The sequence below is a fragment of the Tubulanus polymorphus genome, chromosome 11, assembly GCF_964204645.1.
Source record: "Tubulanus polymorphus chromosome 11, tnTubPoly1.2, whole genome shotgun sequence".
NCBI classification, from domain to species: domain Eukaryota; kingdom Metazoa; phylum Nemertea; class Palaeonemertea; order Tubulaniformes; family Tubulanidae; genus Tubulanus; species Tubulanus polymorphus.
The window spans coordinates 13,218,618-13,239,390 of record NC_134035.1 but is presented as its reverse complement, the minus strand read 5'-3'; the positions used below and the strand labels follow the sequence as shown (position 1 = coordinate 13,239,390).

The 20,773-nt window shown below is 41.1% G+C and overlaps 1 protein-coding gene across 3 annotated transcripts in view; it reads left to right on the top strand.

Moving 5' to 3' along the window:
• The window catches only part of LOC141913111 (uncharacterized), a 39,248-nt gene that overhangs the window by 6,904 nt on the left and 11,571 nt on the right, over positions 1–20,773 (top strand). The window lies entirely within an intron of this gene.

Below are 20,773 nucleotides of genomic sequence, written 5' to 3'. Positions count from 1 at the left end.
GCCGAAGCCTGTCGGGAAAACTAATAAAATGAAAGCCGACACCAGAAATATCCTAAATATTCCCGACATAATTTTCGTTCTCTGGTAGTATGTGTTTTGATTGCTTTATTCGACATTAAAAGGAGTTACGGAAATATTATCTGAATTGCTATTGTTTTTATTTTTCTAAATTCTTTACAACACGTGCTTCGCATCAACATCAAATATTCCATTTCGTCCACATCACAAAAACCGTCATCAAACGAATAATTACTGAAATATTCATGTGACGAACATTTTCGTTGATATATGAAAGATTCACTACCGAGTATGTACGTAGGTGTGTGAAGGTCACTTCATGGGATAGACTTTTAATTAGTCTCCGAGTTATAAAGTTCCTTTTTAGGCCTAAGTACTTTACAGGGGTATATTCAAAGTTGATTCTTTATGAGATTGCCATTTAAAAGATAAGTTAAGTTCATTTTTAGGCCTAAATACTTTATAATATCTCTCAGTGGGTAGCTTTTACTCAAAGTTGATTTTTTTCCATGAGATATACCATTTAATGACAGTTTATGACATCCATGATTAGAACCAAATCTTGAATAAGACTGACCCCTGCAAAATTCAGAACTTGGTAGCAAGAATGTGCTGTTGGGTGTTAGTAGGTCACGCTCTTCGCGGAGATCCAATCGTGTAGTAAATACTCTAGTGATGATGCGTTTTGCTGATAATGGTCTGTTTAGTAGTATAGTCGATATTGACTGTATTAATTTGTCAACCTGTATTTTACACTGTAGACACGACACCACGCATTAGATGCGCTCGCTAATGGTCCCCGAGAACATTATCCTGGTAAACAATCTGAACATCTTTCTCAGGCGTTGTTTATACCTTATTCGCATTGATATCACAGCCACGTGCGCACACCGCCGCCGCCGCCGCACACCGCCGCCGCGTGTGTGCGTGTTGAGTTGATGAACCCGTTACCGGAAGTTGAAAGTTTACTTGCCAATAAATCAGGAATCTCCTCACATTTCCGTCCATTATCGACAACAGGTCTTTTTCCAAACGCTAATTGAAAGGATCGAATGCTCGTTTTTGGACATAAAGAAAAATGATATCTTATCCGATATGATCCATAAGATTATTTTCAATTTTAACATCTTCACATTTACTCCATAAAAACCGTTACAATAATGTGTATATACATTGATACGGGGTTCTGTGTGAGTCGATGTGCACTACGTCATCAAAAATTGCGTTTCAACAAAATGCGTAAAAATTAGCGTTTATTTTGTAATTCAACATATTTCATAACTCTTATTTAATTTTTGATAAATATCAATAACCACTTTTGAGAGGATGTGTACTACGTCATCGATATATCGGAGCTTGACTGGTTGCCACTCAATTCAATTCAATTCAATTATCGTTATATTCAAATCCAAAATAACTTTATTTGGTCGTTAATATAAAAGATAATTCATATTATATTAGTTCTTTGTCGACAAGCAATAAATGACTGTGCTATTTATAAAGGCGTCAACACATTTTCAAGTTAGTTTTATCTTTCTCATTCCCCTCCTGACCTGGTAGATGACTTTTAAGCACTAAAGAAGTAGCTCGGTGTGTCTCCAGCGGGAGATGACTGATAAACAGTTAGAGATAGGGGTAATGAATAATAACTCACTGTCATCACATTCTCTCTGAATATTGACATTTAAATACTTTAAAACCGATATCGTTATTCAGCAAAGTGACATATTGTCACGGACTCTGTTCACTTATAATAGAGTTGATTACAACAAACTATTCCGATACCTGTGGCTAGTGTTACCCTTTGAAAAAACCCACCTTCCAAATAAACACCCCGCGTGGAAGCTGCATTAGATGCTGACATTTTAAGAAAAACATTACATGTCATTTTACATAAATTCTACACAAAGAACCGACATTTTAAAGTATGAATAATTTATTTGCTTTGCGGACTAGATTCATATAGAGTTGTGATGACAAGGCCAATCAATACGGTCGTTAAGGAAGACGCTTTAAATTTGGAATGTGATAAAACTTTAAGCTAAAAAGCTTTTAATGATACAATGAAAACGTGGATATTTGGCCTGTAGCAGGTCGAGATTAAAGCCCTGCAGAGATTTGAGGACAGATTACGCGCTAAGTTCTATTCAGATATAAAACAGAATATGCTTTTGAGCGTTGAACACAGTTTAAGCCGCGGTCTTATAGAATCTGGAATTAGTGAAATATTCGAAGAGAAGGAATTAAAACACCATAAGAATGTTGAGAACATTTTAAACTCATTTGCCATTGAAGTTTGTGCTATATTTTCTAACCGGCGTCCGGAGACTTTGTTTTAGATTTTAGATAGATCATTAAACCATCCATGATCCATCTTGTCGCTTCGTCGGTTTTCAATATGTATTTATTCGTATTCTCCTACCGCTCTGAGATTTAAGTCATTAGATTCGCGATATTTATTCATTCGAGATTCAACACAAGTTGAGACGAAGAAGTCGATGAAGAAATTGATGATATTCATTCATTCGATTTTCAACACTGCCAGATCAGTCTAATTTACATGTTATTATAAATAGCTAATCACAAAAACATTGAAAACTGAATTCAACTTCAAACAAATGAAATGATAACTCGCGCTTTGATTTTTTCGCCGTCCTCCGATTTACACAGGCAAGCGAGGTCCTGTGAACTAAGTTCGATGTAGTTTTGTAATCATCGCCGGATTCGAGTCCTAATTTGAATAATTTCGTGCCGTTGAATTTCGCGCTAACTTCACACACACACACACACACACACACACCGAGAGATTCTACGGGGAATTCAACGACACGATTCTCAGAAAAGTGAAGCCGTGATGTTTTTAATAGTTTACGGTCGGGTTGGAATTCGAACATCATTGACTGTTTCTTTTACCTAACAATCAGCGCGTAGTAATTCCCATCGTAATCGGGATGAAATTCAACGGAGACTTTTGTTTTCGTTCTAAATGTTAAATATTTACTAAGCTGGACTCCACAGTTCAGGTTCCAGTTCCACAGTTCTGTTCTCAGTTCCACAGTTCTGGACACAGTTCCACAGTTCTGGATCCAGTTCCACAGTTCAGGTTCCAGTTCCACAGTTCTGTACTCAGTTTCACAGTTCTGGACCCAGTTCCACACTGTTCTGGACTCAGTTCCACAGTTCTGTACTCAGTTCCACAGTTATGTTCTCAGTTCCACAGTTCAGGACCCAGTTCCACAGTGTTCTATACTCAGTTCCACAGTTCTGTACTCAGTTCCACAGAGTTCTGGACTCATTTCCACAGTTCGAACCCAGTTTCACAGTTAAGACCCCGGTTCCACGGTGTTCTGGAACCAGTTCCACAGTTCTGGACTCAGTTCCACAGTTCGAAATTTCTGAACCCAGTACTACAGCTGTGAGTTAGAGTTAAGATTACTCCATTTTCGATGTTTTCACTCTGAGTTGAGCTCGGAACTGTGGATTGGCTTCAGAGTAAATTCATCGAATCTTAAATTCGAACTCAGAGTTAACTCGAATTATGAACCGCTGGATCCTACTGCAAATGATAATGAAATACTTGTTTAAAATGAATAATTACGTTTTTTCAAGTTTTAACCTTACCACGACGAGAGCCCTTAAATTCACACGTTGTTAGATCCTTGACGACATCAAGTAGACTAGCGGGGTTTAGTTTCAAGAACCACACTTTAGAATTGTTCTTAGCGCATTCGAAAATCGAAAAATCATGTGTTATCTATTGTTGTATCCGTTTTCTATCAGTTTTAAGAGAGTTGTGTTTAATGGTTTTACGTCAAATTTTGCCTTGGAATTTCCGCATATTGATAAACAGGAAACGCGTGTAGTCTGTATGAATATCGCTGAGTACCCGTCGTGTGAAACATACACGCGAAATTTATCCTCTCGAAAAGCGACAGATTCGAGCAAATCGGATATCTTCTTAAAAATGAATCTATTTTCTCATCTTACATAAAGTACAGACATTACTCTGTAGATATGGTTATTATCAATTTGATAATGTAATGATAAAAGTAATGATGATAATATAATAATAGCATATTTTCTTATACATATATTGGAAAGCGAATTCTTAAAGTTCAGAATTAAATGGTTTATCGTTACCATAATATAGTAATCTACAAATGTAATGAATGTTAACACATGCAGTTGGGTCGGGTTCCTTCAGGTGTTTTAAGTTTATGTTAAGAATTCATAATATTTTATACGAAGCTACAACTATCAGCCTTCGTTAAATAGATGCCAAAAAGGTCGCACAATAGAATTTTAAAATTCGTTTAATCGTTTAATAAAATGAAACCACAACGCTTCGACTGTTGACTAACAGCCATCATCGGGTGGATGTTGATGGCCGTTAGTCAACAGCTGAAATTTGTGCTTTCGATTTGTATCACATTCTAAAACTGGATTTCTTATATTACAAGTTAAAAACTAATCACCGTATAGGTGTTTATAAAAAGAACAGTGTTTTCAATCTGGATTTTAAGGCTGAGACAGATGGAGATTGTCTTTTGTTACGAGGTTATAATCAATTCCGAAGAGTAGGATCTGAATAGTTAAAAGACCTCCTTCGACGTTTTTTGGCACGGGTTCTATATCAAACGTAGAAGTAAATCATCCTTTAAAGAAAGATCCCCCCCCCAAGTTGTGCAAGTTTTATCCACACCGTTTTGCTTGTAGTTTTGTACTTGTTTCCCCTAGAAAAAACTATCTACCTAAATACGTTTCGCCACTGGGCGTATGAAGACACACGACGCCATTATTCGTCGTAGATTCAGCACCCAACATCTCAGCATTCTCGCTTCTTTCTTTCTCTCTCTTCTCACTCATTCTCAAATTATAGTCAGTTTCATGTTTCTCCCTAGTTCATTGGTTATGAAAGAATTACTGAAATACGACAGCTAACAGTTCGTGTTACAACGTACAACCGGCATCTAGACAGAACGACAGAACGACAGCCGAACGCTGCTCTACGATAAACACGGTTTCTTTTTAGTCAATAAATACAATTTCTTCTCACCGTCGTCTGTCAACAGATTACATAAGAAAAAATTAGAGCGAGAGGGAGAGGGAGAGGGAGACGGAGACGGAGACGGAGAGGGAGAGGGAGTGAGGGAGAGGGAGAGGGAGTGAGGGAGAGGGAGAGGGAGAGGGAGAGGGAGCGAGGGAGCGAGGGAGCGAGGGAGCGAGGGAGAGGGAGAGAGAGAGGGAGAGGGAGAGGGAGAGGGAGAGGCAGAGGCAGAGGCAGAGGCAGACGGAGACGGAGACGGAGATGGAGAGGGTAGAGGGTAGAGGGATAGGGAGAGAGAGAGGGAGGGGACAGGAATAGGATGCTTCGAAAAAAGTTACAGACTTCATAATGATATATCCTTATTCATGCGTTCGATGCTAGGAGCGACATTACTGAAACTTTCATAACTGAAAAGTTGAAAATTCAAATGACGAAATGACGAATCGTTAAGAAAGTAATCACCATTTTACCGAATCGCTGAAGTCATTGACAACGAGAAGGTCGTCGTTAACGACTCATCATTATGAAAAGGTCTGAGAAGGTTTGAGAATGAGAGAAGATCATCATTCAGTTTTTTGCGCGCAAGATCCACCATCTTGTGTGACGTCATTTCTCCCTGCCGCTCGACCTACGAAATAACCCGAAGTCATTACTTCGAAGTGCGACGGTGATATATATATTCGTGTTATTTATTTCTTAATAATCAATCATTTATTTTACTGGGTTATTCTGTTTCGTGACACTGCGGTAGTTTAACACGAATTAATAATTAAAGCCCAGTTCAGGTGTGATGCTACCTACAGGAACTCACGGAGAGCGGCAACAGTGCGCGTGCGATGCTGCCGGACAAGGGTTTAATATCGGCGGGCATAAATACCTAATTTACGAGCGACAGTCTGATCTAAGAAGCCATGAATATTTTAGTTGGTTCGAGTCGTCTTTATAGATCAAAGCGCATTATTTTCACCGGAAGAATCATTATAAATTATGACCGATATTGTCGAGTAAATTACACTCTTACCGTCGTTAGTTCGGGAATCTTTCACGAAATACCGATTATTCGAATGATAATTATTTATACAGGGGAAAAAAATACGGCGATTAATACAATAATTCGACGAATGAGTTATACCGTTCTCAATCGGGGGTTGCTGCTGAAGTCAAGCAATTACGCCGGATTTGATGTTCGTCGTTTAGTAGCGGTAGTTCGTTTGACCATCACCTGTACTGTGCTGTCTGATGACGATTGTCTGATCTCTGATTGCTAGATGCAAGTATTCTTAGTTCATTAAGGCGGTCATTCTCTTGTTCTTTGATTCGATAAAGACTTTGATTTGATAGGGATGTTTCCCTCCCTGATTTGACTTGCATGACACCATCATGAGCATTTTTTTCTGCTGGAACATGCCGCACAATCAAGCCTTAGACTTAAGATCAGCCGAAACTTATCTAACAACTCAAGACTCGTCAAAGATCATTTCAAGCAAACAACTAAAGACCTAAAGTTTAAGATAATTTTGGTTCTATAACCAATCTAACAGCTGAAGACCAGTCTGAGCTCATTTTAGTTCTATAAACAATATAACAACTTAAATACCATTTTGGTTCTATAGCCAAGCAAACAATTCAATACCAAAGATCATTGTTTGTTCTATGACCAATCTAACAAGTTTGGACCAGTCTACGATCGTTTTGGTTCTATAACCAATCTAACAGCTGAAGACTAAACTAAGCTCATTTTAGTTCCATAACCAATCTAATAACTTTCAGACCAGACTGAACTCATTTTGGTTCGATAGTCGATCTAGCAATCTTAAAAATTTGAAAATCAAAATTCTCATTATACACTCTTTTGAACGAATGATTGAACTTTCCCAATTCTCGACCAAAAAAAACTTCGATCTGATGTTTCAGAACGTTTTTAAAAGACGACGCGCGCGCACTCGCAATATGCGAAATCGATTTGTGTAAACGGTTTATTGAGGAGCAGTGTCGCGAAGAGCTCTCACAGTTAACACCTGATTATTCGAATGAGAAACGAAGGACAAAAAATCCCCGGCGTGTCGTAGTTTTGTGTCGAGTTGAATGACGAGTGGCAATCAGAGTACAAACACTGTCACAGATTTAACTATAATCCACAACAAGTCAAACCTATTAACTCGATCGGAAATCAACAAAGATTGATAGCCTCGCTCGCCGAGCGTCGTTATTACCAATCGTTCTACCGATGATTAGCTTTGAAATCTCGTCGTCGACGTCTCGCGCCTCATGCGAGAATACGCGAGATTTCGTCTGTGCATGTATCGTCAGTTGTCGTCTTGTTTTACTGTGTGTGACGTCACTGGCACCGCCCGTGCTCGCGTTATTTATACATTTCGGCGGTGGTACACACCTAATGACGTCATTATTTGTAAATTTATCTTTTGTATTATAGATAGTTCATCCGGTTTGCGAGTAGTAACGATAAAAAACAAAACTGACAGCAATCTGCCCCGAACGAGCGAAGTGTCGACGCTGATGACACTGCCATCGTTTTTTTATGGGTCTTCTTCGATAAAGGCAAATAAGACCGGCACAAATTTCATCGCCCTTTCCTTCATCATCGGATCCTGTTTCTTGTGATTTGGTTTCTGCCACCCCCATATGTTCTCCCCTTTCCCCTCCACCAATTCCGCCTTCAGCTACGTATTTCATAAATTGAAAAAATACATAAAATGATGATAATTGACGTAGAGTTACATAAAGATTCTTTTTCATAGAAATGCCTCAAATAGTTTCAATTGAATTGAGTCAAAAGAGATAGATTGCATATCTATATGCCAAACATATTGGAAAGCGAAATCTTAAAGTTCAGAATTAAATGGTTTATCGTTACCATAATATAGTAATCTACAAATGTAATGAATGTTAACATATGCAGTTGGGTCGGGTTCCTTCAGGTGTTTTAAGTTTTATGTTAAGAATTCATAATAGTTTATACGAAGCTACAACTATCAGCCTTCGTTAAATAGATGCCAAAAAGGTTATTCGTTTAATCGTTTAATAAAATGAAACCACAACGCTTCGACTGTTGACTAACAGCCATCATCGGGTGGATGTTGATGGCCGTTAGTCAACAGCTGAAATTTGTGCTTTCGATTCAATAGATTCTATCATTAAGAATCTATTGCGGGACATTTTCATCAATCTACAGTTAACACGGATTAGTGTTTCATTCGTCATCAGTATGAACGATTCTGATGCTATAACGTATTTAGCAATATCACACCACATCATTAAGTTATATAGATTATATAGATTTATCCGTGCAGTAATCACGGTGATCTTAAATCTATCCTTCTGTAGTTGTAATAATCACTCCGATATTTCTATATTCGCTGATGGAAATTATTGCATTACTATATAACGTTCCGGGTTATAATAGCAACTATTACGTGTTGGTTCTCATTACCGCCGGTTCGAACTGATTTATCGTAAAGCGTTGATAAATATGTTCTATTGACCATTTATCGGCGGCCACTGATCGTTTAGTATTAATCAGTATCTAATTAGAAATACGTATAGCCCCAGAAACAGCAGCAGCAGCAGCAGCAGCAGCAGCAGCAGCAGCAGCCGCCGCTAGTAGATCTGTTATAGATCGGTTACAATTCTTTCGTAGCGCTCTATATCATTAAGGTTATGACAATAATTACCACGGTATAAAAGATTGCATCGAACGTGTGTATGAAGAGACCGAAGGGAGAGAAGTTTCATGGCTTCGTAGACTAGGTATCAAGGATTCAGTCTCCTAAACTAGGTATCAAGGATTCAGTCTCCTGGACTGGGTATCAAGGATTCAGTCTCCTGGACTGGGTATCAAGGATTCAATCTCCTGGACTGGGTATCAAGGATTCAATCTCCTGGACTGGGTATCAAGGATTCAGTCTCCTGGACTGGGTATCAAGGATTCAGTCTCCTGGACTGGGTATCAAGGATTCAATCTCCTGGACTGGGTATCAAGGATTCAATCTCCTGGACTGGGTATCAAGGATTCAGTCTCCTGGACTGGGTATCAAGGATTCAGTCTCCTGGACTGGGTATCAAGGATACAGTCTCCTGGACTGGGTATCAAGGATTCAGTCTCCTGGACTGGGTATCAAGGATTCAGTCTCCTGGACTGGGTATCAAGGATTCAATCTCCTGGACTGGGTATCAAGGATTCAATCTCCTGGACTGGGTATCAAGGATTCAGTCTCCTGGACTGGGTATCAAGGATTCAGTCTCCTGGACTGGGTATCAAGGATTCAATCTCCTGGACTGGGTATCAAGGATTCAATCTCCTGGACTGGGTATCAAGGATTCAGTCTCCTGGACTGGGTATCAAGGATTCAGTCTCCTGGACTGGGTATCAAGGATACAGTCTCCTGGACTGGGTATCAAGGATTCAGTCTCCTGGACTGGGTATCAAGGATTCAGTCTCCTGGACTGGGTATCAAGGATTCAGTCTCCTGGACTAGGTATCAAGGATTCAGTCTCCTGGACTGGGTATCAAGGATTCAGTCTCCTGGACTGGGTATCAAGGATTCAGTCTCCTGGACTGGGTATCAAGGATTCAGTCTCCTGGACTGGGTATCAAGAATTCAGTCTCCTGGACTGGGTATCAAAGATTATCTTTACAGACTGTGTATGAATGTCTGGGAAGGAATGATCCAGATTTATTGATTGGGTATAAAAGTTATCTCTCGATGAATTATCCCAGCCACACGGAATAACCCGAAGCCGCATTAACTGAAAATTAGTTTTTTGCGCGTAAATCCACCATCTTTGATGACGTCACATACCCCTGCTGCTCGGTACTACGAAATAACCCGAAGTCACATCAGCGACTGCGCGATGATAGATGGACGTATTCGTGTTGTTTCTCGCGGCTCTCGTGCTTTCGATGCCACGTACGCGAAGCCGACATTATCATTAATTGCAATCAAGATTGTGACGCTTTTTATGGCGAGATACAGAAAATAAATGATTGATTATGCGGTTATTTCTTACAAGTCATCTTAGGGCGTAATGTGATACGTGGTGACCACAGTGATACTGACCAGAATGCAATTCTGAGAAATCGCCGATCTGCGACCTTCATATTCGGAGGAGGTGATAATCCTAGATAACATATGCCTGATGACATCCCCTTATTACTGTATAAAATCTGTAGAACTGGTGGCTCTAGTACCTAGGCGCAATTTATCAATGGATGAGACTTGTTTTTCTGACTGGACGTGGGCTGAACAATCGACGGTATAGAAAAAAATTAGATGCCATTCTTCATATTGATAGTCAGCGTAAATATTTTCACCAAGAACCTCAGCGTCTGATGTACCACAGACGCTAGGATCGTAGAGCGACGGAGATCACTGTGTAGATAACCACTGCCAGGACTGGGTGAACTAAGACTACACTAAAATACGTTATTTCAGAGACAAAGTTCAAAGCGCTGCGCTCTGGAGTGTCAAAGCAAGCAGGGAAAAGTTATGTTTATCAGATGAGACTTGAATTGAACAAAATGACATATATCTGCGGAAGCGTTTATCACTTGTGGTTATTATGCACAACTGCTTGTAACGAGTAATACGGAACCGTTTATCAATGGGTAATGCAACTGTCTTCAGAAGAGTTAGGTCTACTACCTCATATAGTAATCTATAGCTATGTAGCCTTAAGCCAAAATATCGATATACGTGTGCGTCTGAATATAATTGACAAATTGATGTCCCGCGCGAAACAGTTTGTAATTAACACAGTGTCTCTTGTAGAGCGTGTATTTGAAAAGAGTCCGTTGTCTTCGAACTTGTCAATCGGGCTGTAACGGGACAATAATTAACCGCCTCACGTTACTGCAGATTCATACAACCTCATAACCGCCACACATGTTGCGTTATCGACATATAATCCCGACTCAATTAACGCCGAGTTACACTGCAGTGTCTTCACTTCAAAATAGCCAATCGTAAAACTGGTCTTATGTTGGCAGATTTGTTATAGAACCAAATAAAAACCAAAATGAGTTTAGACTGGTCTTATTGGCTTTAGAAATATAAGATGAGCTTAGACTAGTCTTAAGTTGCTTGATTGGTTTTTGAACCAAAATTAGCTTAGAATGGCCTCAAGTTGTTATTAGATTGGCTATAGAACCAAAACAGACTGGTCTCAAGTTGTTAGATTGGTTATAGAACCGAAATGAGCTTAGACTGGTCTCAAGTTGTTAGATTGGTTATAGAACCAAAATGAGCTTAGAATGGTCTCAAGTTGTTGTTAGATTGGCTATAGAACCAAAACAGACTGGTCTCAAGTTGTTAGATCGGTTATAGAACTAAAATGAGCTTAGAATGGTCTCAAGTTGTTGTTAGATTGGCTATAGAACCAAAACCGACTGGTCTCAAGTTGTTAGATTGGTTATAGAACCAAAATGAGCTTAAACTGGTCTTAAAGCTAGTGTGAGCCCTGCATACATCCAGCTGACTCCTCGATTCATCATTCTTCATCTAGTTTTCTAAGTTGAGCAGGTGCCAGAATCAGTTGATCTCTGTTTAGTGTCGAGTCCAGTAACTACGCGTCAATTTGACGCTTATCGTTTGATACAGTACGGGATATAGTGCTATAGTCTTTGATCAGTGATCACTGAGCGCACCCTCCCCCTCTCCCCTCCCCTCTCCTTCATCCCTCCCCTCATCTCCCTCCCTGTTCTTACATCAATGAATCGAGTTCATTACGCACCGCATCACTCTACCGCACTCTCACTAGCTCTCTCTCTCTCTTCCCTCTTCACTAACTCTCTCTTTCTCTCTTCCTAAACGTGACATCCTTTACGCTTCCTTCATTTACCGGTCAGAAAAAACAGCGAACTAATTTCGACATCGTCTTTCCTCGGTGGCGGCTAGTCTAACACACTCCGCGCTGATTGGCTAATTCTAAATACCGGACATTTTTCTGACTCTGTTTTGTGTTTGGTACACGGCTGAATTCTCTTTTTATATTTTTTTTGTTTTGAATTCCAGTATCAAAACAACAATAATCACTACAACAATAAGGGGTCAGTTCCACAGGTCTGATTATTACCAGCATTAAAACCAGTATAACAGCAACTTCCTTTTCTATCAACTTAATACGATTCTTAGGATCTAACACCACTTTTGGGTTTAAGTCGAGACTGAAAAACTTGACTCAAACATTTATGTTTCATGGTCATACACGCTCTTAAAAAAAACGAATCTATAGGCGGTGCCGGCAGGCCCGGCCCCCTCCTATGTTTTGTCATTTGCCAAGACAGAAATTCCTCAACCGGGCCAAAGAAATCTACAAAAACTGCGGATTGTGTTTAGGGATCTTTAGATCCCCAGAAACCTATCGCTCGGATCCTACAGCGGTGAGATCAAAGACGGCTCTTAAGTGTTTAGACTCCATATTATGGTCTATCCATGTATCCGTATTTCTAGATGTGTGTGATATAAGGCGAATCAATTCTTTATGTGTTTTGACAGATTTTAGACGTCATTGCACCTGAGCATTGTTTTTAATTCGGATTGAGATATTTTCCCCTCTCTCTCTCCGTCTCACGTGTGGTTGGTGGTGCTGGTGACAGAGGATTAATTTTTGTATTAGACATCTGCCACATCGGAATCGGAGTTAATCTTTCCTCAACCATCGCGCCCGTTCAAATATCAATCATTCATTAATTCCTCCACATTGTGAAACCCGGAGCAGTTCAACAGTAACATTCACCTTGGAGTAATCATTTGTCAAATGATTACTCCAAGCATTCACCGAGTGTTTGATGTAACGCAGACACCTTTTTCGTCTAAAATCTGGCCACTTTCCGTGAAGTAGAATTCGCACCGGCGAATACTCGTTACCGGGTGGTTAGGTACACTTGGATCGTAGAGCCACGCAGATCACTGCGACACCCTGAACCTGATTCTAATTACCATCACAAGTTTTTTTTTCGCTACTTTATCGGGTAAATGAGTCAACTCAATGTAAAAAGAACGACACAGTTTTAAGATGAGTGAGGTATAGCTCTACCCGGTGATTACGAATAGTCGGCGAATCTCCGAGCCGCAAAAACCGGCGTCTTATTATTCTAGCGAGGCGAGATGTATAAACCGTCGACGTGCCGATACTAAAACAATAACAGGTACTAATCACACACACTAAACGTCATTGTGACAAGCGTTTCTAGTAATTTAGCAATATCAGGTGGACTTCGATATATCACGCGTGATATATCAATATCACCCTTCATCGGGAGAGTCTAAGAAATATCAATTGCCCGATATAGCGAATACTTGAAAATAGCAAGGTTAACGATAGCCTACATGCTGTACGCGTTATCGTGGTCGCGGTGGCTGCGGAAATATTCTTATTTCCAAGTAACAACCAGTCGATCAGAATTCAATTATATATTTGTGTATCGGTTTGTGTACTGTTTCGTGCTCCCTCGGTCTGCGAGGGGACAAAGTCTCGACATCTAAGCCTTGGCTCTGGCCTGGTTAGCCCCGAGGATAGTAGAGACCACGACTAAGATGAGTACGTCATAGGATTTTAGAATCTTTAACGTTCATTGAGCACATTTCAACCCCGAATAGTGATTTTTTTTGTCATTTCTTCATTCACGATTTGAATTACGTTAGAAAATTATATGGAGAAAACAAAGCGATGTAATTCAAGTTGATGGACACCGGGAGAAGTTACGAACTCGTAACTATAAAACATCGCCCCGTGGCTGCAGCTCATGACACGATATTCCTGTCGACAATGATCCATCATTTTGTTCTTAATGACCTCAAACACACGCGTCAATTCAGAAATAGTGATTTTTTCCCGATTATTTTCCGTAAATCGCTGGGATGCATCGCGGTTATGAAATGACGTGTTTATTGTGTTGCTCGTCACATCGTTCGTAAAGTATTGTTTGTAATTGTGAAATGAACGATGTCACTGACATGGGAAAGTCATCAGTAAACGGGGGGAGGAGAGAGAGGGGGAGCGGAAGTGAGAGGAGAGAGAGAGGTGAGATAAGGGAGAGAGGAGAATGGGGGTGGGGAGAGAGGAGAGAGTAGAGAGAGGGGAGAGAGAGGGTGGGCGAGAGCGAGAGCGAGAGGGAGGAGGGAGATGGAGATGAGAGAGAGGAGAGGGAAGAGAGGGAGGAGATGAAAGAGGAGAGGGAGAGGGGGAGTGGGAGAAGAGGAGAGAGGAGAGATGAGGAGAGGAGAGAGGAGGGAGTAACTCGAATGTTTAATCGGTCTGATAGTTTTCACAAACCGTTGAAATGATTAACATTGATTTGTCATTACCGCAAATATAACGCTTTATTTACTGTGCAGTCTTCACTGATAACCAGTTCAATAAACGATAAATAGTATCATAAAATGTAGAACCATTAAACTCTCATTCAGATAAACTGCACGCGCTATTGATCCATCGCAATTAAGTGATTATTTGCACGTAATTCTGCCAAACGTTTAAAACCACGATAAACGCAGTGACCTAACTCTACCCGTGATGTAACTACAAATCTAAATGATTAGTTAAAAAAAGCACCAGGGGTCGGCTTTATACAGTGTGGTAAAATCAATTTACCCCAGGTTCAAGTTGTGAGTTAGAGTTAACTCTAAGTCAAAATCAGTTCATTTTCAATGAGTTGAATCTGAGTCAAATCTTAACTCAGAACTATGGAACCGGACCCTGATGAACGGAACAATTGAATGTTAATGTTTTTAGTTAAAGTTTAGTATCTATTATCATTATTTAGTTACAGTTCAGTCAGGGAAAATAAGATGGAACTGGACTCAGGAAACAGTTTAAACTGAGTTTAATTTGGTATCTCTGACAATAACTGATATACAGTTTACTATATACAGAAAATGATGAAAATATACGCCGATTTTCCTGTAGCAATTTGAGTAAAGCTTGCATCCTAAAGACTTCTATCTGACTCAAAGAGAGTGAAAGATTTCACCTTACATCACTGTGAATTTGAATAAATCGACTCTACATTGACCTGACGTTCTGTCAGTCGTCGATTGTAGGAATTGTTGCTGATGACGACGCGTCTTGTTTCGACAGATTTAATCTAACACGACTCAACGTTCCGCCATTTAATCAGCTTTTATTAGGTTTTAATATAACAGAAGCCGTATATATTTATTATGATATTATCAGCGGATTAAATATCTACTTATCGTCGGTATTAATCTAATAGGTTTCTCCCCCCCCCCTAGCTCACTCCCTCTCTCTCCCGTCCGCATATATCCTCAGACTACTGGATGATGTATCGCCCTCCACCTGAACCGGACTACTACTGGACGAGCGATCTCCCCTCTCCCTCTCCCTCTCCCTCTCCCTGTCATCTCATCTTACAAATTCATTCAGTTTTATTAGAGATGCGATCGTTTTCACTACACGACTATAGCTGCTGCGTACTCGACACGGACGCCCGACCGACACGAGTTCTTAGGGAAAATCTCCATTCATTCACTCAAGTGAGACTGATCCTGGGGAGGATCTTTTATCCTACCGACCACTGACCCTGAGATCCCAGCACGGCCCTACCACTGACCCTGAGATCCCAGCCCGGACCTACCACCGACCCTGAGATCCCAGCCCGGACCTACCACCGACCCTGAGATCCCAGCCCGGATCTACCACTGACCCTGAGATCCCAGCCCGGCCCTACCACCCACCCTGAGATCCCAGTCCGGACCTACCACCGACCCTGAGATCCCAGCCCGGACCTACCACCGACCCTGAGATCCCAGCCCGGATCTACCACTGACCCTGAGATCCCAGCCCGGATCGACCACCGACCCTGAGATCCCAGCCCGGATCTACCACTGACCCTGAGATCCCAGCCCGGATCGACCACCCACCCTGAGATCCCAGCCCGGACCTACCACCGACCCTGAGATCCCAGCCCGGATCTACCACTGACCCTGAGATCCCAGCCCGGATCGACCACCCACCCTGAGATCCCAGCCCGGATCTACCACTAACCCTGAGATCCCAGCCCGGACCTACCACTGACCCTGAGATCCCAGCCCGGATCGACCACCCACCCTGAGTCCCGGACGCTAAACGCACAGTATACTCTCTACATAGGATATTTGTTTTAATCAACAATATTGTCTAATCCCCCGCCAACTTTCAGCGCATCGCTAATTACTCAATGCGACATCTCCTCGTTCAAGATTGCGTCTTAAAAATCCGTTTTCGACTTAAAAACGATTTAATTTTCGATAGTTGAAAAACGTGTTCATTTGTCAAACGACGACTTAAATACCGAAATAACTTCGCGCTTCGTTTAAGCTTCTCATTAAAACCGGTGATCACGTGATCACGTGCGCGAGTATTCGTGTTGAAAACCTAGGAAAAATGAAAAAAGTTTTAACAACAATTTCGATGATTTTTAGAAGGTTTTCGTTAACACCGACATGAATAGAATATAGAATCGAGATTTATTTTCATTAAGATGAAGCATTATTGGGGTATTTTTTTAGAACGGAAATGATATAAGCGAGAAAGAGGTATCAAGACAATGCCGGGCTACACTGATAGAAACTATAGACATCACGATAACATAATCAAACAACTTGTTCGTCGGTTTCCTTATAGCTTTAAATCGTTCGGATCTTAGTTTTTTCCGAGACCGACCCTGTTCGATTGTTCATTTAACCTCACGTCGGGTCCGCAGCCTTTTCAAGTAAATGCCCGTACACTGCAGGACTCGAGCCCACTTGTCACTCAGCACTGATAGTGTCGACCAATTCCGTTGAGCTACCGAGGCCGCTTGAACTTCGATTCAGGACTTGATCTCTTCGAAAAATCTGTTCGTAATTAGAAAACTCGAAACCGACGCTCTGGAGACAGATTGGTAATCTGTTTTGTGAAACGGTCCCTTGCTGAGATTGAGAGTGGATTATCGAGGTAGCGGTGATCTGTGTGTACCGGATTGGTACTGTGCCGCTATCTGTCCCTCAGGGATATGTTATCACTGATTGCACCAATCTGTGACCGCTCATCTGAGTTATTTAATCGACTAGAACTATCTGACTGTAATAGTTAATACGTCGTCTAACACGACACACGTCGGTCATGTGATTACCGCTAATTGTGTTGGATTGGTATTCGGGATTTATTGCCGTGAAGAGAGTCCGCTGAGTGGGTTGGTGACTCCGAGTGGAGTGACTCAGTTACAACGGGCAACATCCTCGCTTGCCAGGGTCTGATTGCCGCCCGCTGGAGCTTACGCCAGTCCATATATCTAGCCAGTCAATGGCGTCTTTACAGACACGACGACGTTTGCTCTATAAATACCACTTATCTGATACGCTAGACTGGTTGCCGGTCTCTACCTTCGGCTACCTACTCTGACTGCGATTGCAGGTTGAGCAGAATTGGACAGGCGACCAGTCTTCTACATATGTAGACTGGTGGCGCCGAGCGGGAACCCGTCCGCCCAAGAAATCTTTGGCTATGTAATAGACAAATGAAGGGTTTGCGGCCAGGGTTTCCAGCGGACAGCTATCAAACCCTGGCAAGCGAGGATGACAGAGCAACTTGATGGGCGACTCCAAGCCGAGTAACACTGGTTACACTGGGTATCAATTCGACTACAGAAAGTATACAGTCAGCGTATGTCCCGTTACAACTCCGTCGATTGGACCGAGACAAAAAAACCCAATATGGTGAAATATCGCGTCACTCCAACAATCAATCGTCTCATAGCGAGTATCGATCGGCCGTGTCGAAAATCTACCAGGCGTGACTGCCCGTTTATCGGAGTTCCTCAACCGGAGCACTCCTTACTCGAAACGCGCCGTAGGTCATTGAGATAGAAGACAAAAGAATGCGTGGGCTTCGATGCAGTGTCGCATGCGCGGATCTATTTTATAATTAGTTTTGTTCGCTCATGACGTCATAGAAGCCTTAGAATGCGTCACTGTCCCGATAAACCACATCAAAGAATAACGACAGACCTCGACGTCCAGTTACAGGGATAAATGTCTTTGTAATAATCTGTTTAAATAGACTTTGTAGTCGAGAGGTTTTTTGTAATCAGTTTGTTCATTACGCTTTTCTGACATCATCGTCATCGTAGTATTTTTAGTTTCGTCTGTTTAGATACTTCTCCTGTAAAAAGGGTTTCTGTTGTTTTAATGTCACTGTGACGTCAGTCCTGTGCCATAGATGTGACCATCAAGACGAAAGGAATTCAGCAGAGAAGAGAATTCCGGAATCGGCTGAGATCAATCAAAACGTGCCAAACCCAATCTACCGACCGATTCTATCGGGTTAACAGATTATGTTATTCCGGAATAGGTAGAGCGTATTCTGGTCGAAACGAACACTCCAGAAGAGAATCCGGAATCGGTAAAGACCAATCGAAACCTACCAAACACTCTCAACCGGCCGCTTCTATCGGGTTTACAGATAATGTTATTCCGGAATGTGTAGAGTGTATTCTGACTGAGACAAATCAAAACCTGCCTTAGTTATCACATTTGGTTGGATTTCTCGGAAATTCTAGCTCGAAAAACTGACGGTTTTTTCTTCGGAACTATTGCCATTTTTACACTCGGTTTCTCCGTTCACTACACCCTGTACACATCGACAAGCAACAGAACAAAACATGTTTCGTCAGAATTGAGAAATGAAAAAATAGAAAATGTTTCCCGCGTTCTCGCGGGATCAACGCTCTGATTCATTTCACTGTGAATCAAAATAAAAAGAAAATCGTGGCGGAGTATAGAAAAATAAAACATCGTAACTTCACCTGACGGGGTTTTAATCTGGATACGAGTTTTAGAAAAAAATATATAAATAACGGCATCGTACGCATGGAGGAATCGACACACTGAATCTCACTGAGATTTTACAAAAATAACTAAAATACATTTGTATAGCGTTTTTTCTCTTTTGTGCCGTTTGTCGTTGAGTACACGTCGGCTCCACACATGCGATCAAACTGATTAAGCGTTCTTTGATCGGGGATTTGTGACACTTTTCTCTTCACACGCTCCGCACGCCGCTATTTCCTCCGTTTCTATACGGTGAATACCGCGGGTACCGGTAATACGCGGCAAAAAACCGGTAAAAATTCCCCCTTATATAAGCGACCTTGCGGTGGCAGCCAGCCATAGACATATAGACAAGTAAAACAAATATTGTCCGAATAGCATTATTCAAAAAGAGTATGTTCGGTGGAAGTGTATATCCATGGATGATTCCTCGTATTCCCGACGAGACCCTAAAATGTTTTCTGAAAGAATTCTTAACCTTTCACTGCCTTTTCAAATGGAATCTTATAAACTGCGAGAGCGGGTCGCCCCACAAGTTCGATCGAGTCGCCCCACAAGAGAGAGCGGATCACCCCACAAGATAGAGCTGGTCGCCCAAGTTCGATCGAGTCGCCCCACAAGAGAGATGGGGTCACCCCGCAAGAGAGATCGGGTCGCTTAACTAGAGAGATCACAATTGATTTATTCCTGTGTTGTTTTCCATCCTGAATCATGTATATACTCTTTGTAATAGATAGATTGATTATTATTTAGTTTGATCCGAGATCTCTGAGTTCATTGATGTAGTTTATGTATGTATGAAAAGATTTCCTCTGTCATTACGATGCGGCTGGTTATCAATCACAAACTAGCTGCCGGGATCTCTCTAAATTAAACCACTTCTCATCGCACACGATAATTCCCCTGGCTCTATTTCGATCTATCCCTAGTTCATCATTACATCCACCTTAACATATGTATATAGTTCACACTCATACAAACTTTAATTAGCATCATTGCGAATCATAGTTTATAAAATGTCCACAGTTCCACAGCTAACAGGAACGGATCTAGGGCCAAAGTTAAGGAATAATCCACTTAAGAAATTGTGGCCTTTTTCCAAGCTTCGTCGCAATTTCGTTGTTCACATACACTTAATGATGTTTCAGATCTTCTAGAATTAGCAAAACGGCTTATTATTGCCACAACAAAATGCAGGTATTTTTCAGTTCGTCAACCTAAATTTTGAGGCATGAAATTATCAATGTTTAAAAGACTTGTCTGAAATAAAACCTACTGTTAAAAAGAAATCTTTCTTCATAAAAAAATTCAGTTCGGAATATTTGAAGATAGAAATTTTGAGAAACCTCAAAACGTTAGGGGACACAGACACCCCCTGGATCCACCACTGCGGCTATGTGAGTTGACGTTATGAGTTGACCAGTCTAAGACCATTTTAGTTAAGACCGAGACTTGAGAGTTACGCTGCCCATTGGATCGTGCCACAACTGTGTTTGCACTTTGTCCTGTGATCGCTTTTATAGAGCGATTTTAACAACAATCTACTAAAGATTCTGATCAGTCTTACAGAAGGCTGGTCGTTACCAATTTGAAATAACTATAAAACCGACATTGGATAATTCCATTATAAAAACCGCCCTTAAAGCGATTTGATAACGATGTTTTTTTTGATGTATGATTAAACAATTAAAAGTCGTTGTTCAGAGCGGAAATAATTAGATTGTTCGGAATTGATTTGCCCGGAAGCTGCCAAACCGGAACATGTTTAAGAGACGTTGAAGACTAGAGTCGGTTTATTTCGCTAATTAGTTCATTAAAAGGAAGGTTAGCGGGTTAATTGTGAAACGATTTCAAATTAGATTTTAGAGAGATGGAAATT